The 18569-nt window shown below is 39.8% G+C and overlaps 1 long non-coding RNA gene across 3 annotated transcripts in view; it reads left to right on the forward strand.

Annotated features, from left to right (window-relative positions):
* LOC147575811 (uncharacterized) overlaps positions 1 to 18569 on the forward strand; it is an 85158-nt gene that overhangs the window by 10819 nt on the left and 55770 nt on the right. Inside the window, exon 2 of one of the 3 annotated variants that reach the window (XR_015241582.1) lies at positions 1529 to 1625. The exons of 1 other annotated variant lie outside the window; for it this stretch is intronic. This is a non-coding gene — a long non-coding RNA (uncharacterized LOC147575811). Of the gene's footprint in view, positions 1 to 898; positions 1626 to 18569 lie in introns of those variants that run through there. One more of the 3 variants, XR_015241581.1, reaches the window with a different exon arrangement.

Genomic DNA, 18569 nt, shown 5'->3' on the forward strand with positions numbered 1-18569 from the left:
AATTTAAGATACAAAACAGATGAACATAAGGGAAGGGGAACAAAAATAATATAAACACAGAGGGAGACAAGCCTTAAGAGTCTCTTAAATACAGAGAACAAACTGAGGGTTGCTGGTGGGGTGTTGGGTGGGGGGAATGGCTACAGGGGTGACGGGCATTAAGGAGGACACTGGTTGGGATGAGCACTGGGTGTTATATGTAAGTGATGAATCACTAAATTCTATTCCTGAAAAAAATATATATTTTGATTTAAAAAAGGTATCTTCCTCGTATTTAAACTACTCCTTCAGGGGCGCCTGGGTGGCGCAGTCGGTTAAGCGGCCGACTTCAGCCAGGTCACGATCTCGCGGTCCGTGAGTTCGAGCCCCGCGTCAGGCTCTGTGCTGACAGCTTAGAGCCTGGATCCTGTTTCAGATTCTGTGTCTCCCTCTCTCTCTGCCCCTACCCTGTTCATGCTCTGTCTCTCCCTGCCTCAAAAATAAATAAAACGTTAAAAAAAAAAATTAAAAAAAAAAAAGAAGAAGGAAAAGTACGGCCTGATTGAGTAAAAAGTGAAGATCATGCATTATTTTTAGGGGGAGTTTTTATTTTCTGATATACTGAACAACCCTACATAAACGAAGTAAATGTTGCTTAGAGGTGTATTTTAGGGAGCTTTAAAAAAATAAGCCCCGGAGGGGCGCCTGGGTGGAGCAGTCGGTTAAGCGTCCGACTTCAGCCAGGTCACGATCTCGCGGTCCGGGAGTTCGAGCCCCGCGTCGGGCTCTGGGCTGATGGCTCAGAGCCTGGAGCCTGTTTCCGATTCTGTGTCTCCCTCTCTCTCTGCCCCTCCCCCGTTCACGCTCTGTCTCTCTCTGTCCCAAAAATAAATAAAAACGTTGAAAAAAAAAAATTTAAACTACTCCTTCAATTTGGAGATCAGTCCAAAATCCCTTACCAAATTCCTTTTCTGATAACTAGTTGGAATGGATTATATAGTTACAAAGAACTCTGACTGATACAGGAATTGTTGTGGGGAACAGTTACAGGGCACAGATCCTCAAGGAAATGGTTATTGAGCGTAGTTGGTTCTGAGGGCCTGGGGATTAGTGAGAGTGTCTCTTGGATGGACTACGGCACGCAGAGTCAAGAGTTGCTTCCATTATTACCTAGGCCAACTGTAATGAAGTGCCTGCTGAAGGAAGGCTGGGCGACAAGTGTCTTCGTGTGCTGAAGAACTTTAAAGAAAGCTAATAACAGACTTAAGATCAAAGTTCTTGGCTCAGCATAGAGAATTAAGAGCTGCCTTGAACTGTGCGAAGGACCTTTTAGGTTACTCGCCTCAATACTGATGTCACAGAAACTCAAACTCAAATTTCCATCCTGTGGGTTGCAAAATTGCAAGGTTAAGTTGCTTTTGACAGCATCACCAGACCTCATGCAAAATTAGGACACCAAGTGGAATAGAGTGGAAGATCCCAAGAATTGAAATAGAGGAGAATTTGAATGATGTAGAGCACTTCACATTCCACTGAGCATTCCTGGCAGGCAGAAGTGGAATGTCTCACTCCACGCATCTGATGAAGATGTTCCCGCTCTGCCTAGAGATCTTATAATGAATGACCTCGCCTCGAATGGTTGCCAGGTAAGAGGTAGCCAAATTGCCTCATGCCTCATTTCCATCACTTTTCATTTGCTTCTGTGTCTACGGTAAGGCCACATCCCAGCAGGCACCTGGAGTCAGTTGCAAAGTGAAACCCTAAATGGGAGAAGGCCCCCTACAGGAGAAAGCTCACACAACAAAAGACTTCTGTTCATGCCAGAACCCAAAAGAACAGCCATGGAAAGCACTGTGAGAGTGTCAGGCTAGGGAATGAGGAAGAATTTCAGATAGAACCAAATTTGCTGATAGTTGCTCAGGCAGATGAGAGTGATTTTAATAGTTTGCTTACTCAGTTATCTGAAACCTGGCCTCGGTGGTGACCAACACTAAATGGAATGAAGTTGCAATAATTCCTTTTTATCAAATAGAGAAAGGGAGATAGGAATGCTAGATTGGATTTATCAAATCCATCTACTCACTCATCCTTTAATAGGAGAACTCTAAATACATTTTCCCCATTACGACGTTGAAAAGTACAATGGTTAGAGAGGGATCCAAATTTTCAAAGTGCTGTAGCGACTGTTTTCAGTAGTCAGGGGATGAAGGTAGGTACCAATGAAGTGGGCTCCATGTTTCAATGAGGTTAATAGCATCCTAGGCAATAGCCGGAAGATACACCTAAAAAACAAAATATTATAGTCATTATTATAATAGTACGATAGGAGTAATAATCAGAATGGTTCAAGATCCTATAGACCCTAGCACCAAACTGCCCACTAAATTACTAGCAAATAGAAGCTTCACTTGAATATCCATACTCAGATGCTAGTCAGAATTATAGGAAACACTTTGCTTTATGTTGCATATATTTCTGCAGTGTAACCCGCATGTCTATGTTTGTTATGAGGAAACACTTTCAACTTTAAAAGTTTTAATGAAAGCACGAATACCACCAAAATGTAAAGTTGTTTGTGTCTGCTTGCATGTTTATTGGCAATTTTTATGAGTGATACGCATTTGAATCATTCCAAATACCTATGGTATTTTTCCTAATCTATCAAGGAAAATATTACTTAGAAAACTAATAACAGTGAATATGTTTGTTTAGTGGATCCTGGTATGTTCCCAATCCTCCATTTCCTAATTTTTTCATTTCCAAAAATGGGCTCATATTTGAGGGTATGGTATTCTTGTGTTATGTAATATATTGTTTTGCCCTGCCTACTATCACTTCCTTTAATCACTTGTTCTTCTTGTGCTATATTAATCCTAAATCAATCTATTCTGTCTCCTAGAATTTAACTCTGAAACAGACACGCCCCGGGAGGAAAGGTGGTTTTCAATGAGTCATCTGCAGGTCCATGACTTCCCTGAAACCACACTGGTTCCTATCCTCCCCAAGGATTCATTGTTCATCCTTTATTTATTTTATTTAAACTCTACGCCCAACATGGGGCTCGAACTCTCGACTGCCAGATCAAGGATCACATGCTCTACTGACTGAGCCAGCCAGGCACCCCATTGTTCATCTTTTATTTTGATGCTGGCTGCTCTCCAGAATCTCATGCAAATTTTTTTTTTAATGTTTTTATTTATTTTTGAGAGAGACAGAGACAGAATGTGAGTGGGTTAAGGGCAGAGAGAGAGAGGGAGATACAGAAGCAGAAGCAGGCTCCAGGCTCTGAGCTGTCAACACAGAGCCCGACGCGGGGCTTGAACTCATGAGCTGTGAGATCATGACCTGAGCTGACGTCGGACACTCAACTGACTGAGCCACCCAGGCACCCCACAAATTCTTTAATATTGCTTAAATTCGTTTCTGTTGCTTGCCACATAACATCTTTGACTCAGAAATCATAACCAGAGTGGATTGAAGGATTTGTCGAGAACATAGTGTTGGTTATAAGAATAAGAAGCAAAAGAGAACCATTTTATACTCCAGAATGGGAAGGTAGCAGCTCATAGTACATAATGGCAAAATGTTATTACTTGTGGCCACCTGGAACCATGAGCACTCAGAGTTGTTCTAGGGGAACAAGGAGGTAGTGCAACAAGCCACTTTATTTTTTATTTTCTAAATAATTTCTACACCCGACGTGGGGCTCAGACTCATGACCCCAAGATCAAAAGTGGCATACTCTACCAACTGAGCCAGCCAGGCACCCTACACAAACCATTTTAAAGGAAACAGAAAATGTGAATTGTGAAGGGTAATGTGGTTGTTTTTAATAGATGTAAATAATTTAAGAAATAGAAGCATTTGCTTGCATTTGATAGGGACAGCAGTACACATTTACTCTCCTGGCTCAGGATAGTTAACTCTTGTTCTTTGCCACACATGATGGACTGGCTTGTTATACTTTAGGGCAACACCCTAATTTGCTACATGGATGATAGCATGCCAGTAGGATCCAGAGAGCTGGAAACAGCAGATCCCAGATGCTATGTATGTCATATATTTACAGCATCTCTTGGGGGGGGGGGGGGAATCTGTGAAAATATAAGATCCTGCCACATTCCGGAAGTTATGCCTTTAGTGGGTTGGACACTGTCGAGATATTTTCACCCATATCACAGAAAAGATATTTCATCTTTTGTCCACAACCCCAGAAAAGGTGATACAATACTTGCTGGGTGTTTGAATTCTGGAGGCAGCATTTTTAATTTCCTATTTTCCTGCTCCAATACATTTGCCAAGTGACTGAGAAAGCTGCCAGATTTGATTTGTGTCTAGCCACTTCAGACTACAGTACAAACAGCTCTGGTCCTTGTGCCTCAGCAGATCCAATGCTTCTCAAAGAACCTGCACTAATTTGGATGCTCTAAGAAGTGTGTTGCAAGTCACAACAGGAAAATCACAGTATAGAGCCTGAAGATTTTGAAACAAGATCAAACCTCTTATAGCAAGTGACTTTTTTTCTTTAAAGAACCCACCTGCTTAGCTCTCAAAAATTCAACCTCACTTCTCTTGTAATGTTTGAAGTCAATGACACAAATATCTTACTTAGCACCATTTTAGTTGTGTTCCACCAGATTTTCAGGTACTGTATTTTTTTCATTTCTTTCTGTTCAAGCATTTTCAACTCTCCAATATAATTTCTTCTTTGACCTGTTAGTTATTTTAAATGTGGCTTTAAGTTTCCAAACATATGCTATTTTTTGTTTTGCCTATCTTTTGTTATTATTTTATATATTTAATCGCATTCTGATTAGAAAAGGTGGTCTTCATGAGACCAATTCTAAAATTTGTTGAGATTCATTTTAAATTTCATACATATTTCACCTCCTTGTGATTTTAATCTACATTTTTCTGAGGACTACTTATGAAATATGTGTTCCTATGTTCAGTGGTCATTTGGATATTTTCTCATGTGAAGGGCCTCTTGAAGTCTCTTGCCCATTTTTAAATCATATTTTTGATGTTTTTAAAAATTGCTCTGTAGATTTTTGGGGGTATATTCTGCACACAAGTTCTTTGCCATTTATATGTATTGAAAGTATCTTCTTCAATCTTTGAATTACATTTTTACTCTTTCAATGGTGTCTTTTGAAGGATAGAAGTCTTTATTTTTATTCCAGTTAAATTTAACAATCTATTACCTTTATGGCTAGGGTTTTTTGCTTCTCTTTCAAGAAGTGTTTCCCTATGCCAAAGTAATGAAGATACTTTCCTATATCAATTCCTAGAAGCTTTGTTATTTTGCCTTTCACACCCAAAGCTCCAATCCACTTGGAATTGATTATTGTGTGCAGTTTAAGAGCCAAACTTCATTTTCTTCCAACTTAGATGTCCAATTATGCATAATTTATTACAAATCCATTCTTTACCCACTGCTCTGTAGTGTCACCTTTGTCCTAAATTATGTGTCCATATACTACACTGTCAAACTTAACCATAATTTTGTAGTAAATCTTGGTATTCAGTATAGCAAATGTTGAACCAAGCTTTCACTACAGGAATAAGCACAATAAATAAACACAAATTTGTTGAGATCCATTGTCCTTTTAGACAAGCTGAATTAGCATTGCTATTGTTTTGTTTAGGATTTTTGCATCAATCTTTCTGAGACAGATTGTCCTTACTGTCCCTTAATCTTCCTGATCAGATTTTGGTATCAAAATGATGTTGTCCTCCTAAAACAAAATGGGGAAGTGTTTCTTTTATTCCATTTCTCTGGAAGAAGTTTTGTAATATTGGCATTACTTATTCCTTTAATGTTGGAATTTATCACTGAAATAATTAGTCCATGAGTTGTGTGTTTGTATATGTGTATGTGAGAGTTTTTATATTATGAATTTCTTTAATAATTATAAGACTGTTTATATCTGTGCTTCATCTTGTGTCTGTTTTTGTAACTTGTATTTTGCCAGGAGCTTTCCCATTTATCCAAATTTCCAACCATGTAGCACAAAATTCTTCATGATTATCTTTGTTAAGGATATTTAGTGATGTCTTCTCTTGCATTCCTTGGATTGGTTATTGAGGCACAGCCTGGTCACCCAGTGAGCAGTAAGCATATGTATATATGTGTATGTATATCTATATATGTATATCTATATGTGTATACACATATATATTCAAGTTAGCTCCATACAAAGTATATATATTTATATGCAGATTATATTCCTGTTAAATTGAACTATTTTTCATTAAGAAGTGAACTTCTTTCATTCAGTAGCAGTATTTGCTTTAAGATCAACTTTTTATATATTAATATGGCAGTGACCAGCTTTCTTCAGATCAGGTTTGCATAATCGTTTTTCATCTTTTAGCTCTTCTGTACCCTAATATGTTAGATATGTTACTTCTAAACAGCATATAGCTGGGTTTTCTTCTTTCATTTAATGCACCTATCCTTGTATTTTGTTTTATTTTTAAAATTTTATTTATTTAAAGTAATCTCTACAGCCAAAAGTGGGGCTTGAACTCATGACCCAGAAATCAAGAGTCACATGCTCTTCCAGCTGAGCCAGCCAGGTGCCCTGTCCTTGTATTTTAATTAGACCAATTAATAGAATTACATTTAGTGTAATTACAGACATATTCACTTTGAATTTCATTTTTTTAAGAATAATCTTTGTGCCCAACGTGGGGTTCAAGTTCATGACCCCAAGATCAAGAGTCGCATGCTCTACCCACTGAGCCAGCTGTGCATCTCTGACATATTCACTTTAAATCTACCCCCATTTGCTTTTGATTTGTTTCACCTGCTCTGTGTCACTCCTTTACTCCTTACTTGCTTTCTTTTGGATTTACTTCATTTTTTTAAATTCCTTTCCCCCTCTTCCATTTCTTAGTCTTGTACTTATATGTTTTACTATTTGTTAGTGGTTCCTTAAAGATTGCAGCATATACCCAAGACTTATTTTAAAAAACCCATTGTTATTTATTTCTTTTACCCTCCTCTTGAACAGCGCAAGTACCACTTCCCTTGTTTTAATTTATATGCTATTGTTGTCATGTTTTAAAATGTTTTAGGCGTGCCTGGGTGGCTTAGTTGGTTGGGCGACTGACTCTTGATTTTGGCCCAGGTCATGGTCTCATGGTTCCAGCCCCATGCCAGGCCCAGGGCTGGCAATCCAGAGCACTTTCTCTCTCAAAATAAATAAATAAAAATTAAATAAAGTATTTCATATATTTTAAATTCTACAAGCCATCATTATTATTATTATTATTAGTTTAGGTAATGTGTTGACTGGTTTAGCTCACATTTTTACCATGTTTCTTCTTGCATTTCCAGTCTTACATCTGGGATTCTATTTTCTCTTGCCTGAATGAAACCATTTAGAATTTCCTTTAGTGTGGGTCTACATCTTTGCCAACACTTGCTGTATTTTGTCTTTTTGATTCTAGCCATTTTGACATTTGTAAAATGATATTGTGGTTTTCATTTACATTTCCCTGATGATGGATGCTGTTGAGCATCTTTTCATGTGTTTCTTGGCCACCTATATGTCTTCTTTGGAGAAGTGTCTATTCAGGTCCTCTGCCCATCTTTTAATCAGATTATTTATTTTTTGGTGTTGAGTGCAGATCTGATCTGTTCAATGGTCAATTCTATGAATTTTTTTTGGTCTAAAAACATATATATATGTGTGTGTGTGTATATATATATATATATATATATATATATATATATATACATTTGCTCTTTACTTGCTCTTTCCCTGGGCATAGAATTATAAGCCAGTAGTTATTTTCTTTCAGCTATTTAAAATGGCATCGCATTGTATTCTGACTTGCATTGGTTTGGTTTCAGGCTAGTTGTCAATCAAATTGTGGCTCTTTATTATTTTTATTAAGAAATATTTCTAGAGTCTTTTATTTTGGTTTTGCTCTTTTGGAACAGATGGTAGAAAAATAGAAGAAAAATGATTATTTATTTACCAGTCCCTATGTAAGCCACTGGTCAGCGCAAATAATAGGCTTTTAGAAAAGGAGGCAAGGAAAACACATTTTTTTAATGTTAAGAGCTGGTTTTTGAATCTACTGCTTATTTCTTGTTACTGGAAATCATCTTCAAATTACATACAATCAATAAAACTAGTCAAGCAGAAATGTCTCTACTGGTCATATTTGAAGAGATCTAAGAGGTTTTCTTTATTCGTGCATCTTCATTATTTTTTAACCACAAAATACACTGTAGGATTCTTTATTTGTTGGAAAACTGGATTACAGATGCAACTGAGTTTTCTATAGTCTGTATTTTGCCGATGGCACTTCCATGGTGTGGCTTAACATGTTCCTCTTTCTTCATATGCAGTGTTGGTAGTTTCTCAGATTCAGGTTAAAGTTTTTGGCAAAGCTGCTTCAAACATGCTGCTATGTTCTTCCGTGAGGGAGCACATCATGTTTGTTTCTTTTTGTGTAATGTCAGCAGGTATGGTGAGCATTGGTAAGTTCCATTAATTTACGGCAAATGAATAATATTCAATTCGATTATTTCCTCTTTATTATACTTCTCAGAAAAACAGCTTCCTCTAATCTATTAAGTTACTCAGTAGTGAGTATAGAAAAGGCAGAATAAATGCCTGATTCTTTCCCTTTATTTACTAGTTTTCTAAATGATGAATTGCTTTACTGGCATCCTCTAACAGTGACCTATGAGGAACTTATTTGGGGGAGAGGAGAGTGTAAGTATGAACTTGTGGATTTAAATACATTCAGTGTGTTTCAATCTCTTCCAGTCATCTGAGTTCTCAAATTGTCCCAGCTTTGCCTTGTATAGCTCTCTCTTCACGTTCTGTTCTTTTCTTAGTCCTAAAACAGTTTTCCACTAGCCTTGGATTAACTTCAGCCTAACTTTAATTTTATTTCTCCTCGTCTCACATGTCTCCTAGAATTTTCATGTGGGATCTCAGCAGTGGCTAGTGGAGTGCGCTCCTCCCTGGAAGAGTGTCTGCGCAGAGGAAAACAGCACAGATGGGGGGCACCACACAGCACAGCGGCCTTTCTATCATTTGAGCCACGCGTCCCTCTCATTCTCCACTCTTTTCTTTTTAATGCTTGTTTTTGAGAGAGAGAGCATGTGCAGAGTTGCAGAGGGGCTCAGTGAGAGGGAGAAAGAGAATCCCAAGCGAGCTCCACGCTGAGCACAGAGCCCAATGCGGAGCTCAATCCCACAGGCTGAAATCAGGAGTCGGACACTCAACCCACTGAGACACCCAGGCACCCCTCATTCTCCATTCTTTCAAAAACATTTTTGTATGTCTTTATTTTATTGAGAGAGAGAGAGACAGAGTGCGAATGGGGGGAGGGGCAGAGAGAAGGAGACACAGCACCTGAAGCAGGCTCCAGGCTCCAAGCTGTCAGCACAGAGCCTGACATGGGGCTCAAACTCACGGACCGTGAGATCATGACCTGAGCCGAAGTCGGACGCTAACCGACGGAGCCACCCAGGGGCCCCTCATTCTCCACTTTTAAATTTTGTCGGAGCAAGAAGGAAACTTTACCACATCCAGAAAATGTAACTCCCAGAAGTGAAAGACTTTGATCTTCACCTGATCAGGCTCTCTTACTTGGTCAAACAACTTTAATTCTGTGGTCTGTAACATGGATTCTAAGTCTTGCCTCTTTGAGAAGGATTGGCTCTTTGTGTCAGCTTTCTAATATTACTGTCTTTGCTAGTCTTAAATGCCATTATAGTGGGTTTAAGTGTGGGTTTTTCCTTATCCGTCCTCTTTGGCACTCTCTGAGCGCTTTAAATCTAGAAGTCTTACCACGGTTCACTCCAAATATTTCCTCCCTTCCCTTTGTTTTTTTTCCTCAGACTCTTTTAGCCAGATATTGGTACTTCTGCCCTTCATTTCACTTACGTTTATCCTGTTCTCCTCCCTTCAATTTGATCTTGTTCACTAATTCTTGCTTTGGCCGTATCGATTTGCTGTTTGTTTTCTGGAGCCAGAAGACCTGTGTTTGAATCCTAGTCCCAACCTGAACAATTCTTTTAACCTCTTTGTGCCTCAGTTTCTCCACCTGTAAAGTAGAAATAATAGTAGTACCCACCTCATAGAGTTGTTGTTGAATCTGTAACTGTAAGAAATGCACGCAGAGTACTGCCTGGTACAAAGTAAATAATATATACTTTTTTTTTTATTTAAAAAAATTTTTTTTAACGTTTATTTATTTTTGAGACAGAGAGAGACAGAGCATGAACGGGGGAGGGTCAGAGAGAGGGAGACACAGAATCTGAAACAGGCTCCAGGCTCTGAGCTGTCAGCACAGAGCCCGACGCGGGGCTCGAACTCATGGACCGGGAGATCATGACCTGAGCCGAAGTCGGACGCTTAACCGACCGAGCCACCCAGGCGCCCCAATAATATATACTTTCTAGCCGTTACTATCATTATTATCATTATTGTGTGCTGTATTATATTTTTCATAATTTATTTCCACTCGTTCTTTTTTTTTTAATCTCCTGTACCAGCTTCATATTACTAATAACTTCTGTGAGAATATTTGTTGCTTATTTGAAATTCATGATCCATCTGTACGAATAATTCTGCTCTCTGAATCATGTGATGTACGCTATTCAGCTTTGTCATGTTTCTGGCTAACCCTACGTGTTAGCGAAGAGCCAATGCCCAGGCCCAGTCTGTCTTCCCCTCGGTGACTTTAAGATAATAGAGGAGATGAGCCTCAGGGCAGAGAACCCCCAGGTACCACAAAGCGACAGTCTGCAGCCCTGTTTCCTGCCACCACACTTGGAAACTCATGGTTGGGTCAGGGATTTGCTCTTCAGTCACGGCAACATGCTGCTGTGCTGGTAAGGAACAACTTTCTTGGAATGTGTCGTACCAGTCCCGGTGTCTAGGGTAGGAGTGGGTGCGGGTGTGGGTGCTTAGGAGAGCCTGGTGGGTCGGCACCCGTCTTCATCAGTGCCTCACCTAACCCCAGCAGGCTTCTGGGCCGCCCTGTTGGTAACCTGAGACACCAGCTGGCCGGGCTATCACTTCCATGTGATTCTCCCAAAGCAGTGTAGGGGAGAAGCTAGCGGAGAATAGAAAAGTTCTGGCCTGGCTCTCTGGGGCCAGGCCATCCTCCTCCCCCAGGCTGAGGCTCCCGCTCGCCATGCCCTCACTCTCGCCAGTTTAGGAATCCTCCCATCTCTACCAGCGTTTGTCCGCAATTTTTAGGTTGGGTCCTCAGGGTCTTGCTTTACTCTCAGGTCTGCTTTGGGGAGACGGAGCCAGAAGCCTATCCTGACGGCCTTCTTATCAGGAGCCAGGAGCCTCCTCTTCCCAGAAAACGTCTAGGCCTTTTCCTCTTCAAAGCTAAAACTTGATGGTCAAACATTGTGAGTTTCTTGGATGAACGGTACTTTGAAAGATGCAATCATTCGGAAGCTCAGTCTGGACTTTACTCACTCTTAGGACACCACTGACTTGGGCTCTTTGAAATGGAGCTTCAAGGAAAGATCAAACACTCCCCACTCCCAACGCCAAAGGAGATACTTTTTTGCCCTCCTTTTTTGCTTTTTTTCTTTTTCTCCTCCTTCGCCTTCCTTCACCCCTCCTCCTCTTCTTCTTCTTCAAGCACAGGACCTTGCATACCATGGCCACTTAATAAACATATGTTGATTTGGATCGATATCCAACTCTTGCCATGAGATGTTTTCAAATGAATTAAGCCATCTACAATAGAATGCATCTGCCTTTCTTTCTTAAGTCTGAGTAGCTGAAAATTCTGGTGAAGGGTGTGTACAAGTGTAAAACAAGTTCCTTATGTGATTAGTCAAGCTACCTGACTTCAAACAAGTTTTATTTTTGTCTGTATTACTGGTAAACTGCTTGGCCTACTTCTGCGTGGCTCAGATCAAGTTTGATCAACATGTTTAGCAAGAGTAAATTAGTAAATCCCTAAATAAATCAACTTGTTTGGGCAAAAGAAGCAAATCCATTATGACATGAGCCAAGCAGAAACTTCCCCTGCAATTTTCCTATGAATATGACACATGTTTGGTGCCTAAGGTTTCACCCACCACTGCAGGAAGCCGAGCTGTACCTGCCTCAGAGCACGTCGAGGTTTACACAAGTTTACGAGTGCGGGTCATGCTGTTGCTTTGACTCAGAACTCAGTGATGGACAGATTAATGTCACCTGGAGAGTATCAAATCTTAATCTCAAATCTGCCTCTGGTTTTGGTGAGGCTGTTCAGAACTCTGAGAAAGAAACCAGAAATGCTCTCTTATCTGGCATGTGAGACAGAAATGAACCGTGTACATTCCATTTTTTTACAGCACCCTTTCAAGTGCATGAACGAGCCCATGCAAGTAGAACTTTCTGCCATATGCATGTTGCTTTCAAGTCTACTAAAAATATAGTTTCTCACACTTGGTATTTCCTAATGGATTATCTCAGTTCTCAGTGATGAGTAGGTACCTGTAGAACAAGAAAATTTGTGGCCCTTGACAGTTCACACATAGAAATTCCCTACTCGTTTATAGATATTCGAGATAAGAACTGGCGGGCTAAGTATGTTCTTGGATTGCAGTAGGTCTCCTATGGAGAAGCAGCACAGTGGAGAAAAAGAACATAATTTTAAGTACTAGGTGAACGTTGGTTTGAGTATCGGCTCTCTCACCAGGCTAAAGCTTCACGCTTTCAGGCTTGTAACTTCATCTCTCTGAGCCTCAGTTTCTTCATCTGTATATGACGGTAGGTAATTAAGTGAGATGATGTATAGAAAGTGATACATAAGAGATACTCAAGCATTAAGGAGCCACTACAGTTACAACATTCACTTATTTATTAATATCGTGAGCTGATTGCCAGGAAAAGATAAAACACAGATGTTCTTTGTTTTTCAAACGTGGATTTCACAATATATAGAACATTTGTTACATATATGCATATTAGCTTCATACATATAAATAAATGTTGCATATCTTCCATATAACTCTGAAAATTAGAACTTGGAGAATTTCCACTTCTTTTTATCAGAGTTTAAATTGTCCCAGATCTTTGAAATAACCATAATACCAACTGAATATAAAATGAAGTATTATATATAAGGGCACCTGGGTGGCTCAGTAGGTTAAACATCTGACTTTGGCTCAGGTCATGGTCTCACGGTTTGTGAGTTTAAGCCCCGCATCAGGCACTGTGCTAGGCAGCTCAGAGCCTGGAGCCAGCTTCGGATTCTGTATCTCCCTCTCTCCCTGCCCCTCCACCCCCTCAAAAATAAAATAAACATAAAATAAATAATAAAGGAGCGCCTGGGTGGCTCAGTCAGTTAAGCATCTGACTTCAACTCAGGTTGTAATCTCATGGCTTGTGAGTTCAAGCCCTGCGTCAGTCTCTGTGCTGACAGCTCAGAGCCTGGAGCCTGCTTCAGATTCACTGTCTCCCCCTCTCTCTGCTCCTCCCCCACTCACGTTCTGTCTCTCCCTCTCAAAAATAAACATTAAAAAAATTTTTTTAATAAAAATTAAAAAAAGAATAAAATAATCACTTTATTTAAAAAAATTTAATGGAAGTATTATATAGGTCCTGATTTATCACACTCACTTGTTTGGAAATGCAGTAAATGCTAACATTCCATCACTTTTTTTCATGATCTGAGTTTCAGCACTTTTTATTTCAAATTTTAGAGATATATGAAATAAATTATTTTAGACCAGGTTTTTAAATTTTTGGATAAGAAAGAATACTTCCAGTATTTTATAAAATTAGCACAATATTATTACATCAGAACTTTATAAAGATAACACCAAAAAGAAAAAAATCTTATAGCCCAATCTCGCTAATAAATATCACTGCAAAAATTGTAAAGAAAATTATGTTCAACGGGACCCAGTCAAATAATACATAAAAATCAGGTAGCACTTATTCTAGGAACATAAAAACGGCACAATATTAATTCTATACATGTAGCTCACTGTATTAATGTGTGAAAAACAATGTACAATCTTGTGGTGGCTTTTTTAATGTGTTGACTTGGCTAGGCTGACCGGAGCACCACTGAATTCTCTTTCCTTAATTATAGAATAAGTCAGATGAGGGGCACCTGGCTGGCTCAGTCGGTTAAGTGCCCAACTCTTGATTTTGGCTCAGGTCGTGATCTCACAGCGTGGGAGATCGAGCCCCTTGTTGGGCTCTGCACTGATAGAGTGGAGCTTGCTTGGGATTCCCTGTCTCCCTCTCTCTCTCTGCCCCTCCCTCGCTCATGCTCTGTCTCTCTCTCAAAATAAATCAATAAACTTAAAAAAATTAAAGAATAAGTCAGTTGATGTGATGGAAATATTAACAACCATGAACAATTCGTGCATACACAAACAATGACAACTCCTTCACCTGACCGGCAGCAGTAATGAAAGGTTACCGATTCTAAAACATATTCTGATTTAAAAGGTTTTAAAATGTCAAAAAGATGTGCATCTAATAAATAATGAAATATCACATATGACATTTCAAATTGTTGAGGGAAAGATGGGATTATTCATTACAATTAATATATTTTATAGTGCTGAAACATTTCTTTTTGACAAAAATATACAATGTAAGACAAATGACAATTTAGAACAGTTTTTTTTTTTTCCTTAGAACATTTGTTTTTAAAACATGACAAACGGGAAAACATTAAAAAGGGTCCATTACTTTACTATAAAAACAATTCATGTAGAGGCCCCTAGGTGGTTCAATCAGTTAAGTGTCTGACTCTTGGTTTCAGCTCAGGTCATAATCTCAGGGTTCATGAGTTCAAGCCCCGCATCAAGCCCTGCATTGGGTTCTGTGCTGACTGGATTCTCTCTCTCTTCCTGTCCCTCCCCTGCTTGCTCATGTTCTTTCTCTCCCCCTCTCTCTCTCTCTCTCAAAGTAAATAAATAAACTTTAGAAAAAAGAGTTCATATAATTAACAAGAAAATGTTCAATACTTAGGAAAATAAGCAAAAGACAACCAGACAGATCTCTGCAAAACAGATATAAATGGACAATAAATCAGTGACAATGTGCTCAACTTCACCCTTAATTATAGAAATGCAAATTAGGGGCACCTGAGTGGCTCAGTCGGTTAAGTGTCCGACTTCGGCTCAGGTCATGATCTCCCGGTTTGTGGGTTCGAGCCCCGCATTGGGCTCTGTGCTGAATGCTTGCTCAGAGTCTGGAGCCTGCTTCAGATTCTGTGTCTCCTCTCTCTGCCCCTCCTCCACTCATGCTCTGTCTCATTCTGTCTCTCAAAAATAAATAAATGTAAATAGAAATGCAAATTAAAAGAAAATAGTATTTACACTTACCAGATTGGCAAAAATTTTAAAGTGTAATAACATCCAGGATAGCTAAGAGTAAGGGGAAAACAAACATATTCATACATTATTATTGGTGGAATTATAAATGGCACATCCTTTTTGAGACAAATTGTAATGGTATATTAAATTTTATTTTATTTTTATTTATTTTTTTAATGTTTGTGTTTGAGAGGGAGAGCACAAGTGAGGGAAGGGCAGAGAGAGGGAGAGAGAGAATCTCAAGCAGGCTCCACATTGTCCACACAGAGCCCAATGCAGGGCTTAAACTCACAACTGTGAGGCCATGACCTGAGCTGAAGTTGGACACTCAACCAACTGAGCCAACTGGGTGCTCCATGTTATGGTAAATCAAATTTTAAAATGTGTTCCCAACCTTACAGAAATTAATTGATGGCAATGATTTATAAAGTCCTCTATAATAGAGCATTTGAATTCAAATTTGTCAATTGTGTTTCCGTAATGAAATTAATCTAGACAAAGTCTAGGCCTTGGGATTTGTTGTAGAGAAGTTAAAAAGCTGGGGCTGCAGGTAACCATAAATCTATATATGTCATAGTTTTTTAATGTCCTTTCATAACTCCATGTAAATACTTACATAGATGGTTCTGTACAGTTATGAGAAAACAAAATGCCTGTAAATGCTGCTTGGAAATGTGGAGATACCACAGAGCTTGGAGCCAGACAGACCTGTCAGTGCCTCTCATTTCTAGCACTTACTTGCTTTGGGACTTGGGTAAGACATTTTCATTAAGATTTGGAAAATAGGGGGCTCAGTTGGTTAAGCATCCAACTTTGGCTCAGGTCATGATTTTGCAGTATGTGGGTTCGAGCCCCGCGTCGGGCTCTCCGCTGTCAGTACGGAGCCTGCTTTGGATCGTCTGTCTCCCTCTCTCTGTCTCTGTCTCTGTCTCTCTCTCAAGAATAAATAAGGGGCGCCTGGGTGGCGCAGTCGGTTAAGCGTCCGACTTCAGCCAGGTCACGATCTCGCGCTCCGTGAGTTCGAGCCCCGCGTCAGGCTCTGGGCTGATGGCTCAGAGCCTGGAGCCTGTTTCCGATTCTGTGTCTCCCTCTCTCTCTGCCCCTCCCCCGTTCATGCTCTGTCTCTCTCTGTCCCAAAAATAAATAAACGTTGAAAAAAAAAAATTAAAAAAAAAAAAAAAGAATAAATAAATATTTAGGGGCTCCTGGGTGGCTCAGTCGGTTAAGCATCCAACTCTTGATTTCTGCTCAGATCATGATTGAGATCAAGCCCTGCATTGGGCTCTGTGCTGACAGTGCAGAGCCTACTTGGGATTCTCTCTCTCTGCCACTCCCCTGCTTGCACTCTCTCTCTCTCTCTCTCAAAATAAACAAAGTTATAAAGAAGTAAAACAAAAAACAAAAACATTTTTTTTAAAAGATTGGAAAATAGGTAGAACAATACTTCACAGAGTTGTGGTGAGGTCAGAATGAGATAACCTATCTAAGCCTTCCGTGATGTCACCTGATACATAGTATGTTCTCAATAAATAGTATTATTAGCTCACAATAATTTTGTGCTCTTCTTGTGCTTAATTTTGTAGGATCCTGGATAAAATGAAGCTATTTGAATTCAGTAATTCATCTGTAATGCCTTTCTTATTGTCACCATGTGACAATTTGTTGTTCGTTGCTTTTGTGTTAGGTCTTGCCATAAAGTTCTCACCTCATATCTTTAGTCAACACGCAAGTACTGCTCCTGGCCTCTCTTGCTTTACGATGACGTTAGGTCAGTACAGCCATATACAAAACTGTCCTGCATTTCATGATGGTTCAACTTCTTTGTAGAAGCCAAGTGAACACAAGGGACAGCTAATCCCAAAGAATGTTACAATGTGCTGGTGTTGGAATCTGTAGTTGGAACTCTAGTAGCATCTATTCATAGCAGTCCCATGGGTGACATTACATTTGTGTTTGGGAGATTATCTGAGGAAAAGCCACTTACTATTTTTTGGAACTGAAAAAACTCCAGGTCAAAATCAGTGAAGTTTTTTATTGATTCACAATATAGTTGTATCTTGCTTCGAAATAAGAGAATCTGACATACTAAAGCCTGGTATAAAGAGTAGAGATTTTTTTTAATGTTTGTTTGTTTATTTTTGAGAGAGAGACTGCACAAGCAGGGGCGGGGCAGAGAAGGGGGGACAGAGAATCGGAAGCTGACTCTGCACTAAAAGCAGTAAGCCTGATGTGGGGCTCGAACTCACAAATTGTAAGATCATGAGCTGAGCTGCAGTCAGCCGCTCAACCGACTGACCCACCCAGGCACCCAAGAGTAGAGATTTGAATGGACTGTATAAAGACCTTAATTTGAACCAAGTGGTTGAACACGAAGTGACGTTTACTCTGGAATGTGCTCATGTCAACTGATATGTGATTTGTCCTATTACAGGGGTCAGTGAGAGCTAAGTTATAGACACGTGTATTGTGCTAATTGTATGAAGTCATCTTAACTATAGAACATCTTCTAGGCCTCAGGCCTAAAGAGAAAGTTAATTATTGCTGAGTTAATAGAACAAAATCTGCTCTGGAAAAATTGGTATTAATATATCTAAATGGAGAAGGCATGAGTCAGAAGGAGATGGTGAGCATCAGAGAATGAGGCGTGAGGCAGGGGAACATCCAGCACTGTCTAGAGTAAATTGAAGAACCACAAACATCTTCTGTACTGACTGTATGCTCTCTCTGGAAGATGCTCTTGGCTGCAAGTAACAGAACTCTCAAACTGTCCTAAATGTGTGAAGGAAAGATATTATTTCACCAAACAGGAAGTCTAAGTGTAGGACAGGCTCCAGCTGCCTCATAAGAAAGGCTCTGGCTCTATTTATTTTTACTGTTCTGCTTCTTGTGAATTTGCTTTGTCCTCAGGCTATCTTCCATTGTTACTATAAGAGGAGGGGGATGGAGGGGGGAGAAGGAGAGAGAAGAGAAGAGGGGGAGTGGATAGAGAACTTTCTCATCAGTCTGATTAGGCTGGTAGAGGTCAGGTGCCCACTATTGCATCACTTATTAATAAGGAAATGTCAGGGTTACCTGGGTGGCTCAGTTGGTTAAGCATCCGATTCTTGGTCTTGACTCAGGTCATGATCTCATGGTTCATGGGTTCAAGCCCTGCATCGGGTTCCATGCTGGCAGTGTGGAGCCTGCTTGGGATTCTCTCTCTCTCTCTCTCTCTCTCTCTCTCTCTCTCTGCCCCTCCCCTGCTTTCTCTCTCTCTCCC

The sequence above is a fragment of the Puma concolor genome, chromosome D2, assembly GCF_028749965.1.
Source record: "Puma concolor isolate L17-30 chromosome D2, mPumCon1.1.hap2, whole genome shotgun sequence".
Lineage (NCBI taxonomy): Eukaryota > Metazoa > Chordata > Mammalia > Carnivora > Felidae > Puma > Puma concolor.